Raw genomic sequence first — 12,694 nt, 5'->3', positions numbered from 1 at the left:
ACTGAATCCCTTTCTCTCGCCATGCACAAAAGTTAACTCAAAATGGATCAAGGAGCTTGATATCAAACCAGAGAATCTGCGTCTGATAGAAGAAAAAGTTGGCTCCGATCTACATATTCTGGGGTCGGGCTCCAAATTCCTTAATAGGACACCCATAGCACAAGAGTTAATAACAAGAATCAACAAATGGGACTTACTTAAACTAAAAAGTTTTTTCTCAGCAAGAGAAACAATAAGAGAGGTAAATAGGGAGCCTACATCCTGGGAACAAATTTTTACTCCTCACACTTCAGATAGAGCCCTAATATCCAGAGTATACAAAGAACTCAAAAAATTAGACAATAAGATAACAAATAAACCAATCAACAAATGGGCCAAGGACCTGAACAGACACTTCTCAGAGGAGGATATACAATCAATCAACAAGTACATGAAAAAATGCTCACCATCTCTAGCAGTCAGAGAAATGCAAATCAAAACCACCCTAAGATACCATTTCACTCCAGTAAGATTGGCAGCCACTATGAAGTCAAACAACAATAAGTGCTGGCGAGGATGTGGAGAAAAGGGTACACTTGTACATTGCTGGTGGGACTGCAAATTGGTGTGGCCAATTTGGAAAGCAGTATGGAGATTCCTGGGAAAGCTAGGAATGGAACCACCATATGACCCTGCTATTGCCCTTCTCGGACTATTCCCTGAAGACCTTAAAATAGCATGCTACAGGGATACTGCCACATCGATGTTCATAGCAGCACAATTCACAATTGCTAGACTGTGGAACCAACCCAGATGCCCCTCAATAGATGAATGGATAAAAAAAATGTGGCATCTATACACAATGGAGTACTATGCAGCAATAAAAAAATGACAAAATCATAGAATTTGCAGGGAAATGGACGGCACTAGAGCAGATTATGCTTAGTGAAGCGAGCCAATCCCTAAAAAACAAATACCAAATGTCTTCTTTGATATAATGAGAGCAAATATGAACAGAGCAGGGAGGAAGAGTAGGAAGAAAAGAGCAACATTAATCAGTGACATGAGATGGGAGGGAAAGGGAGAGAAGAGGAAAATTGCATGTAAATAAAGGGAGACCCTCATTGCTATACAAAATTACATATAAGAGGTTGTGAGGGGAATGGGAAAATAAACAAGGAGAGAAATGAATTACAGTAGATGGTGTAGAGAGAGAAGAAGGGAGGGGAGGGGAGGGGGGATAGTAGGGGATACGAAAGGTAGCAGAATACAACAATTACTAATAGGGCATTATGTAAAATTGTGGATGTGTAACCGACGTGATTCTGCAATCTGCATTTGGGGTAAAATTGGGGGTTCATAACCCACTTCAATCTAATGTTTGAAGTATGATATGTCAAGAGCTTTGTAATGTTGTGAACAACCAATAAAAAAAAAAATAAAGGGAATGGTAGTACATGAACTTCAATGGAAATAGAATTTAGTGCCATGAAAACTTAGCAAGTGAGAATTAAGTAGGGGAAATGCTATTTTAAGAATACCCAGAGATAGTAAAAACCTTTGAGTTCACTGGCTTTTTGTTGACAAAATGTAGACTCTGCTGCTGAGAATTTTAATGAAAGAAAATATACTAGCTTTTAACATTAGGTCAGTAAAACCCACATTAGGGACCACTTTTGTTGCGTATCCAGAAATCCTTTTATTAGATACAACGTAGTTCTTTCACTCTCTGTGCTAGGCAATTTGGCAGGTTAAAACAATTTCATGGTTTTGAAGGTCATGCTTGTGGTTGGAGCAATCGGTTTAAGAGTTCAGTTACCCACAAGAAGAATATAAAGAATTTCATTCCTACTCAAGCAGTCAGCTTCTATAGAAACTATCAACAGCAGCAGTAGGAAGAGGATACAATTGTTATAATATTAGCTGTGAACAAAAAGGGGGGCCACTTAATGGAGAGGTCTGAGGCAGAGAGAGGAAAAGAGAAAGTAGGAGGATAAAGAAAAATCAGTGTTTTCAGCCCACTACTGCTATGGCCCACAAGCCAAATTCATGGATCTGAGGACTTCCCATCCTCCAGGGACCTGGTTAGGCTCAGGGCATTCCTTAAGTCCTGGGAGAACCACTCTGAGCCGGAAAAAGGAGTCCTGCTTCCATGTTCCAGGGCACAAGAGGACAGAAATGCACATCTTTATATTATAGGCAGACCTGGGCAAAGATCACTTTTTTTCTTATTCTCCTTTTTGAAATAGAATCCAGATGTTTCTGCTGGGAACATGACCTGCCAGCTAGAAGCTACATTTCCTAGGCTTCCTTTCTAATGCTGGTGTTACAAAGTTCTTGCCAATGTAGTATGAGCAAAAGGGATATACAAAAAAAAAAAATTTAGATTCTCGCCCAATGCTAAAATTAAATATTCAAGGACATGACTTTAATGGGCTGCTGGACACAGGAGCTGACCTCAGCATCATATCTCGTCAAGAATGGCCAAAACATTGGCCATTACAACAAGCCACTCAAACGCTTCGAGGCCTAGGAGTGGCAACAAATCCCCATAGAAGTGCTATGGTATTAGATTGGAGGGATCCTGAAGGATGTGAAGGAACTATACAGCCCTATGTATTGGATCATCTTCCTGTAAATTTATGGGGACGAGATGTCCTAGATCAATTAGGATTGACATTAACAAATAACATCAATCCTAACGCGCCCACTACTAGGGCTAAACAAGGCTTTAGGAAAGAAAAAAGATTAAGAGAACAAGGACAAGGTATGACAGCACCTATTCAGATAGATCAAGAAATAAATAGACATGGATTGGGTTTTCACAAAGGGCCATTGAGACAATCAAAATTACTTGGAAATCAGAAAGACCAGTGTGGGTTCCTCAGTGGCCCCTGACTAAAGAAAAGATACAAGTAGCCCATGACTTGGTCAGACAACAATTAGCGGAAGGACATATACAACCTTCCATATCCCCCCATAATACTCCCATTTTTGTCATTAAAATGAAATCTGGTAAATGGAGATTATTACAAGATTTAAGAGCCATTAATAATGAGATGGTTATTATGGGACCTGCTCAATCAGGGATTCCCCAATTGTCTGCTTTACCAAAAACCTGGCATGTTTTAGCTATAGATATTAAAGATTGTTTCTTTTCAATTCCAATTCATCCCGAGGATAGTCCACATTTTGCATTTACTATCCCTGCACTGAATCATGAAGGTCCTGATCAGAGATGTGAATGGAAAGTACTCCCTCAAGGGATGGCTAACAGCCCAACTATGTGTCAAATTTATGTTAATAAAGCAATCCAGCCACTTAGAAATCAAAATCCTGAACTACAAATATTTCACTATATGGATGATGTGTTATTGGCACATAAAGATAAAAACACATTGCTAGAATGTTATGCCACACTTACAAACTTATTGAAAAATTATAATCTAGAGATAGCAATAGATAAAGTACAATTAAATCTTCCAATTAATTATTTAGGAGTTCTATTATCCTCAACCATGGTCCGTCCACCAAAAATTCAAATACGAGTAGATCAACTCAAATCACTTAATGACTTTCAAAAGTTATTGGGAGACATAAATTGGATAAGGCCTTATCTAGGCATACCAACAGGAGAGTTAGGACCTTTATTTGATATTTTAAAAGGTCCATCAGATCCAAATTCACCCCGCATGTTAACGCCTGAAGCAAGAAAAGCATTAAAAATCATTGAAACATATATGGAAAATATGCATTTGGATAGAATTGATATAAGTTTGCCTTTATTATTTATTGTACTACCAACAAAAAATATTCCTACAGGAGTATTTTGGCAAGAAGGTCCATTATTGTGCATACATTTATCTTATTCTCCTAACACTATTCTTACTAGATATCCTGAGGCTGTAGGACAATTAATACTCAAAGGAATAAAAGCAGCAAAGGGAGTGTTTGGGATTTCTCCCAATAAAATTATTACTCCATATACTATGGATCAAATTGATGAGTTAGCTAATGAGTTAAATACTTGGGCAATAATCATGTATAAAACTAGTGTTTCATTTGATAATAACTTACCATCTAATCCTTTGTTGTCTTTTTGGTCTAAGCATCCTGTAGTTTTTCCAAAAATGACAAGAAAAACCCCTATCATAAATGCTCCAAATATATTCACTGATGGGTCAAATAATGGTACAGCAGCAGTAGTTACTCCTGATCAAACTTTTACATTTTTAGTACCCAAACAATCAGCTCAAAAGGTAGAGCTTAATGCAGTATTACAAGCTTTTATGATGTTTAAAGATTCTGTATTTAATTTATTTTCTGATAGTCAGTATGTAGTTAATGCTATAGTATCCCTTGAAGATGCTGGTAGGATTTCACCTTCTTCTACTGTTTTCTCTTTGTTTTCCGCTATACAAAGTCTAATCTGGGACTGAAAAGATGCATTCTTTATAGGACATATCAGGGCACATACAGGATTGCCTGGAGCCCTTAGTATGGGCAATGAACTAGCAGATAAATCTACACATGACATACATATTTTCTCCACAATAGAAGAAGCTATAAATTTTCATAAAAGGTTCCATGTCAATGCTAATACTTTACAAAAGTGTTTTAAAATAACTAAAGAACAAGCCAGACATATAATAAAACAATGTCAAAATTGTGTGACATTTTTACCACAAGTTAATCTTGGAGTCAATCCTAGAGGACTGATACCTAACCATGTTTGGCAGATGGACGTCACACACTTGCCAGAATTTGGAAAATTAAAATATTTACATGTTACAGTTGATACTTCTTCCGGATTTTTGATGGGCTCCCTTCATGCCAGAGAAAAAACTAAAGATGTTATAGCTCATTGCCTACAAAATTTTGCCACTGTGGGCGTTCCAAAACAGTTAAAAACAAACAATGGTCCTGGTTATACTTCCACCTCTTTTAAACAATTTTGCTCATCATTTGGCATTACTCACATAACAGGAATTCCATACAATCCACAAGGACAAGGCATAGTTGAAAGAGCTCATCAAACTATTAAAATGTACTTATTAAAACAAAAGGAGGGAATTGGAAAGGTGTATATATCCCCCAAAGATAAACTTAAAATAACCCTTTTTACTCTAAACTTTTTAAATTTGGATTCATCGGGACTTAGTGCTGAGGAAAGACATTTGTATCCAAAAAATGTACATAAGCCTAAGGTACTTTGGAAAGATATTCTAACAGGACAATGGAAAGGCCCAGATCCAGTGATAGTCTGGAATCGGGGCTCTTTCTGTGTTTTTCCACAGGAGGAACAGCAACCGATTTGGATTCCAGAGAGATTAACTAAAACAATTTCTACAGAAAAAGAAGATGATTTGACTCAAATCCATAACAGCTGATATCCAGAGCTCCAGCTTGGCTATTCTTACATCTGTGACAGTGATTAACCAAGGTGTTTTTTTCAATATCTATTTTATTATTGCATTTTTCCCACATCATAAAGTTCTATTTTATTTTTGAGCTCATACAAACCTAGGTTAATGTTTTTCTGATCAGTTTTATTTTTTGACTGTGTTTTATTTTTTGACTGTGGAGTTTTTAAACATTGCAATGGAGATTTCACCTAGGTATAGCTACAAGGCCTTTATTTACTATTGTCTTATGTGTTGTATGTTGTGTGCACACTTCTGTTTTGTGTTGTATGTCTGTATGTGTGTATGTCCATATTTCTTATATGAGGAGTGCTCATGAAAAAATGGATCCGAATTTTTTCTTTATTCACGTGATTTATATGGTTTAATTTAAATTAGGTGAACAGCTGTTAATGATTGTTTTTAAAGATGGTTAACAGATCTGTTTGTTTACTAATTTAAATTAGGTAAACAGCTGTTAAGGATTGTTTTTAAAGGAGTTTAACAGATCTGTTTGTTTACTTTCACCTTTACTTTTCATTATATTTAATAATTCTGTTCAGGATAATGTCTCTTTAGCATCATTGCCAGAATTTCCATCTCCATCCCAATTCCGGTGAAGACTAAGATAAAACCAAACTACAGCTTCTATGATAGCTATCACAGTAAACTGTATAAACTGATGCATCAATGAATATAACTCAACAAGTAATGCTCAATCAAGGACTTGATTTACTTTGGGAGGAAATGGACATATTGATAGACTCCTCCGATTTGAACTGCCTGCAGAACTTGCCTGGACTATATATCAGTTACATGCATTATGAAATATCGTCTGGTGCAGCGAATTGTGGTACTGCTGGCATATCTTTGCTGATGGTGTCACCAGTGATGCAATTTCCTTGCCAGCTCACCCCATGTTAATTGTGGTAATGCTGGCATATCTTTGCTGATGGTGTCACCAGTGACGCAATTTTTCCAAAGGAGCCATCAATTGGCTTGGTGTCGTGGCATTTCTGTATCCTCCTCCCTTCTACTAGTGATGGTCTAAATTTGGGGGCCAACAGAGGTGAGGCAAAGAACCTCACCCCCCCACTGGCACCAAGGCTAAATTTGGGGGCCAACAAAGGTGAGGCAAGAACCTCACCCCCCCACTGGTGCATAGGCCTATCCACAAGCATGGCTGAATGCTGGACCGGTAGTCAGTGACGGGTTGATCTGATTGCAGTGGATTCAACCTAAGACAGGAAGCTGACGCCTAAAGGTCAGTTCTCCCATGACGGGTAAGAACCATATGTTGAATTGGACAACCTACCAGGCACGGTCCCTAGCCACATTGTCTGTTGCTTAATTAAACAGAAGGGGGCAGATGCTAGGAGCCACAAGCAAATAATATGATGCATGGCACCTTTGGTTGTAAAGCGACGCCAGCTAGCCACTGAGATGATATGATTATGTTAAGATTTACATTCATATGGAAATTGGACTCCTGCTGTTCACCTTGGCCTGCTACGGGACTCATGTTACGGGACTCCTGGAGAGTTCCCATTGGTTGGGGAAGGATAGTAGGAGGGAATTCCGGGGGAGGTGGGGGGGAGGGGCCGGTTCCGGTAGACACGCGAGGGGGTGGACCGATTCTGGCTTGCCGGCGCCTACGGAGTATTGGCGGCTTTTTCAAAAATAAAGTTTTGTTCCTGCTTGAGTGGCTCGTGATTCTGTGCCCAGCCAAGACTGCGGCATATTTTTTTATTATGAACAAAGTGGGATGGTTCCAGAAGCCTCCTTAAATATAGACATGGTGTATTCAAGAATGTGGCTGACCTGACTCAGTGGCATCTTCATTTTTCATGGGAAAATTCCTCCAGGGTAATGTTATTCCCCTGCTACTATGCTACCTGAATCACGACTGTTGGTCCAGTGTGTCCTCCATTGGGCTTGCCTGGGCCTGGCTCAGTGAGGTCTGGTTTACTTGAAACCCAGCAGAGTCTAATGAGCTGATGTAACTGCTTGGCCCAAGCCAGCCATGCAGAGTGGAGGGTGGATATGGTCTTCCCACTCAGGGAGAATGAAATTGGCCTAGTGGGCTGTTGCCAATAGCATTTGTTCTGCCACCTGGAAAAGAACAGATTGGCAGACCAAAGATGCCCTTAAACCTGGAAACAAACACTGTTTGCACACTGAATGATCTGGGTTACTCACTCTGATTCTATGGCTGGTTCTGAGGCTGATCAGAATCTGGCTGCTGACTGAACCCGTTTTTGTTGCAGAGTCTGTGACTACAAGCCTGATTGCTACTTCTGCCCCAAGTTGACCCGATTGACTCTTGTTGGTGGGGGGCACATCATGAGGGTGTCTCCCTCTCCTCTGCCCAGCACGCTGACTCTATTAGCTCTTAGAGCCCCTCAGGGGCTAAAGGTGCTGTCTTACCATTGTCAATACCTCTGCAGATTATTGATGAACGTGGACTACAACAAACACAGAGGCCTAGGGGGTGAAACTTGTTAAGTTTTCTAAGAATGTCCTCCTCTCTTTCACCTTTCCAGGCAGAAGGTGTGGGTGTGAGAAGGGAATGACTGAATAAAGGGCGAGATGAAGCTGCTGAAATGGGACTGCAGACTCAGTGCAGGAGAGGGACAGCCACCAATCAGCCCCAGCACAGGGAGTGCCTGAGAAATGGGAAGTGAGCAGGGAGGAGGGGCCTTTCCCAACTGTCCTGGACTCTTGACAGGAGGAAGACAAAGGATCCTGCAGTTTTCTTTACAGCTCATGTCAACTCCTTTTTTAAATTTTGCCCTGTTGCTGGGGCCAGAGAGCAAAGATAGCATTCTTTGTCCTTTCTCACGTTGCACGTCTTACCCACTGTGACAGCCTGTTTCTTCTCTTTCCAAGTGTGTCCGTCCAGAAACTCGCTGCTGCTCCTGTTTCCTGCTTCCACCCTGGAGCCAGTGTGGACTGCTGCAGGGATGGTGCTAACGTGCACTTCTGACCCAGCCTTCCTGATGTCCCCTTTGCCAGCCTCTCTCCTGGGCTGGAGCCTTTGTCCCAAGGACCTCTGCTCTTCTGGGTGTCCCCTGCACATGCTGAGCTTCAGTTTTCTCTGCTTGCTCTCGGCCCTGGGGCATCTGCTGACCATGTTCTAAGATTAGAGTCATCTGCTCTGCTTTTATTTCCTCTGTCATGTTTTTCATCTTTGAATGCTTCTGCTGCAACCTCATTTCCCCACCCTACAGACCTTTTAATTCATGGTGTTTTAATAGGGTTTCAGTGAGGAGCACAGACAATTACATACCCCCCCCCCAACTTGGAGTCCTAGTGGTAATTTCTTAATTATAACCAGATTTAGCACTATTATAGCTAATTACACTATTCCCTTAACAATACTTCCAAACATTTTAGGTATAAATATATTACTTCATCAGCCATGTCTCAAAAGCACTAGAAACACTGCTAGAAATGTTAAGCTTCAGACGAATGTTAAATACACTCAGAGAGTGGCCTGAGGAAGTGAAGTCCCTTGAAGATGGAGCTAATGGTTCTGACATGGAGAATATGAAGAATCCTTTGGACACAGATCTCAATTGCCCAGGAAACTTGCATCTTGTTCTGTTTGTATCTGAGTACTCTGATAATATTACTCAGCAGTGAAAAGAAATGGACTATTGATAAACACACGATGAAAGTGAATGTCAATGATGGCAAAGTGGAAGTAGCCACCTCTCAAAGAGTACCTGTGAGGGTTCCATTTGTATAAATCTACAAAATGCAAACGATAATGACTATATGACTCAGATTTTTTGTCGCTGTGGCACAGCACCTAAGAAAAACTAGGAGAGGAAAGATTTATTGTGGCTCACAGTTTCAGAGGTCTCAGTCCACGGTTCATTGGCTTGGTTGCTTTGGGCTTGAAGTGAGGCAGGACATGGTGGAAGGGTGTGGCAGAAGCTCAGGGCAGCCAGGAAGCAGGGAGAGAAGGGAGAGGGGAGGAGAAGGGGGAGGGGGAGCAGGCAGCTGGGGAACCCCTTCAGAAGGGACTAGGGAAAGAAATAGTCCCCAAGGGCAAGCCCTCCCCAGAACCCACACCCTTCAACTAGCCTCCATTTCTACAGTTTCCACCACCTCTCAACAGTCCCTTCAGTTATGATTCCACCAATGTATTAATCCATCCATGAGGTTAGGGTCCTCATGATCTAGTCCCTTCCCCCAAGCCCGGTTTTTAAAAATGGCTGTATTAAGGACCAAGGCTTTAACACAGAAACGTTTGTGGGACATTCCAGATCCAGAGCATAAGAATGACAGAAGACAGATCCCTTGTTGTCTGGGGTTCAGGTGGCACTGCAGGGGGACAAGGTCACAAAGGGACATGAGAAAACTTCTGAGGATGACAGCTACACTCCCGATCTTGACTGTGGTGAGGGTCTCAGGAGACAATTCATATTTATTTATTTATTTATTGTTTTTTTATTTCACAGTAGGATGCATTTTGACATATTGTACACAAATGGAGCACAACTTCTCAGTCCTCTGGCTGTACATGGTGCAGAGTTACTCCAGTCGTGTGATCAAACATGTATAGAAGGTACTAAGATCTGTCTCATTCTACCATCCTTCCTATCCCCACAACCCTTCCCCTCACTCCCCTCTACACGAGCCAAAGTTCTTTCATTCTTCCCTATCCCCCCACCCCACTATGGATTAGCATCTGCTTATCAGAGAAAATATCCAGCTTTTGTTTTTTTGGGATTGGCTTATTTCACTTAGCATGATATTCTCTAGTTCCATCCATTCACCTGCAAATGTCATAATTTCATTCTTCTTTAAGGCTGTAATATTCCATTGTATATTCATCTGTTGAAGGGAATATGGGTTGGTTCCATAGTTTAACTATTGTGAATTGAGCTGCTATAAACATTGATGTGGCTGTGTCACTATAGTATGCTGATTTTAAATCCTTTGGGTATAAATGGAGGAGTGGGATAGCTAGGTCAAATGGTGGATCCATTCCAAGTTTTCTGAGGTATCCCCATACTGCTTTCCATAGTGGTTGCACCAATTTGTATTCCCACCAGCGATGGATTATTCAATTCATATTTAAACTAATGAAAGTTGACCCTTCATGTACAGTCCATTGTGCACTTCAAAAAGTTATTTCAAGGGGCTGGGGTTGTGGTTAAGCAGTAGAGCGCTTGCCTAATGTGGGTGAGGCACTGAGTTAGATCCACAGCACCACCTACAAATAAATAAATAAATAAAATAAAGGCATCGTGTCCACCTACAACTAAATAAAGTTATTTAAAAAAATAGCAAATAGCCTTTCAAATAGCATTTTCACAAAGAACCTCTGATTTTCATGAACAAATTTCTGATGTGAAGCAGGAAACGCCTATATTTGGAAGACAGAATTCATGACTTCCCCACACTGCATTGAATCCTTAGAGGATGGTCCTTGGTTCCTAAAGGCAGTTCTGAGGGAGGCATCTGTATCTGCCTTTCCTCCCCAGCCCTGGAGCCTGATCCGTCTCTGCGTCCCTATAGCCCCCTTGGGCTGCATTTTACTCCATGCTCGCGCCGGCCTGGCTTTTCAAGTCAGTAGAGAATCTGAGAAGGCCAGTGTGAGCCCTACATAGGGCTTCTTAAAAATGCCTGGTCAAGGGACACCGGCTCAGTTTCTGAGCAGCTCAAGGCAGCAGCGGTGAGGAGCCTGCAATGCTCGCAGTTGGCCGAAAGAGGGCGCCAGCCCCCCGTGGACGCCCTAGGAGCGCAGCGCTGGTCACCGACTTCGGTCCATCTGCAGGAGCATCCCGCTGTAGCATAGGAGAACCCTGAGCCAGGGGCGACATGGAGGCAACCCGTGAGCCCGCCTAAGGTCTTTCTTTGTATTTTGGACCAGGGATTGAACCCAGGGGCACTTAACCACTTAACCCCAGCTCGCCCGTCCTCCCTCCCTTCCTTCCTTCCTTCCATTTTGAGACAGTCTCCTTAAATTACTTAGGTCCTCGCTGAGTTGCTGAAGCTGGCTTTGAACTTGCAATACTCCTGAGCCATGATACAGAGATTCCTTCTGCGGAGGTCAAGCCTGTTGGCGGTGTCTTTCTGGACACCGCCATCTGGGCTTAGAGTCTTAAAGTGTAACCCACTCATTCCATCCTTACCTAAGAGTCTATCACCTTTGGCTGCACTTTTGAGTCGCCTGGGAAGCTGTTAAAAATCATGATGCTCAGGGGCTGGGGTTGTGACTCAGTGGTAGAGTGCTTGCCTCTCACGACTGGGGCACTGGGTTTGATCCTCAGCACCACATAAAAATAAATAAATACAATAAGGATATTGTGTCCACACACACACACACACACACACACACACACACAAAATCCTGATGCCCAGACATAAGTACTTTCCACTCACTCTTCACTGATTAAAGCAAGTCATAGGACCACATCCGACTTCAACGTTTATTATAGCGCATTGTTTTTATCTATTTTACTAGTTATTGTTGTTAACTGTGCCTAATTTATGAATTAAACTATCATATGCATATAGGAAAAACACAAGGCGTTCTGTACTATGATTTCAGATGCACCCTTGGGGTCAAGGGCTGTAACCCATTCAAATAATAGGGGAATATGTAGTTGTGTTAGGATGTGGGAATCCTGACAGCTGGGTGATGGGCCTTGGTGCTGCTGACCAGCTCTAAAGACAACATCCACATTCTCTGCCTCAACCTGGCATACCAATTCTCTTGGCCAAGTGCTTGGCCAATAATTGTCTATTATCCTCCTAGCTGAAATCATCTACCATAAACTTTTGAAAACCCATAGAATGATGTTTCTGAAATACTAATTTTCAAGAACAATAGCCCTGTTTCTTGGGACACAGTTCCTAAAGTTCTGTCTCAGGATGAGAGTCAAATGACAAAGTCCTTTAAGCCAAGATCACAGACTTGGAGTCTTCCCCCTTGTCCTTTAAACCCCAAAATAACCCCAGAGTGTTCTTGTTTTATATTTACTATGAAAGTTTACTTGACATTTATTGATTTTCTTCCACTCAGGCTAAGGATATTTGTAGTATTTAAAGGGAACAGTAACAAGACTACTCTAAAAAAACTCAAGTCACACAATTGTATGATTTAATAACCATTATATTCAAGGCATTCTAAAGGGCTCTGCTTGACAGATTTGTTTATTTAGGTGAAAATGTAGTACAAAGAGCTACCATAAGCAAAGGAAAGGCCAGCATATAGAAAAGAATTCAGCAAACATTTTTCCCCTAAATGGCTAAATAATAAATATTTTAGGCTTTGCAAGTCAAGAGGGGAAACT

Source organism: Spermophilus citellus (assembly GCF_964194105.1).
Source record: "Spermophilus citellus genome assembly, chromosome: 2".
NCBI lineage: Eukaryota > Metazoa > Chordata > Mammalia > Rodentia > Sciuridae > Spermophilus > Spermophilus citellus.
The sequence above is the reverse complement of the archived record's forward strand: the minus strand, read 5'-3'. Positions refer to the sequence as shown.